The sequence below is a fragment of the Arachis ipaensis genome, chromosome B01, assembly GCF_000816755.2.
Source record: "Arachis ipaensis cultivar K30076 chromosome B01, Araip1.1, whole genome shotgun sequence".
NCBI lineage: Eukaryota > Viridiplantae > Streptophyta > Magnoliopsida > Fabales > Fabaceae > Arachis > Arachis ipaensis.
Window position 1 is genome coordinate 130,987,307 of NC_029785.2, and position 301 is coordinate 130,987,607.

Consider the following 301-nt stretch of genomic DNA (forward strand, 5'->3'; position numbering starts at 1 on the left):
AAAAAAATATAAATAATTTAAAATAAATGAAGCCATATATTACTTTTGACTATACAAAATATTACTTTAAATTTTTAAGGAACTACTGTTGCTCACATACATAAACACTTGATGATTATATGTATAAGTTAACGTTTCACGTAACTAATGAAAATGAAGGAAATTGTATTACTATTATCTAACAGAAATAATAATTGAAAATTATTTTATGTATTTAAAATTAATGTCTAAATTTAAAAATTTCGAACTGATTTAGCAATTCCTCCTTGATAATAATATACCAAAAATTTATACTTTTTTG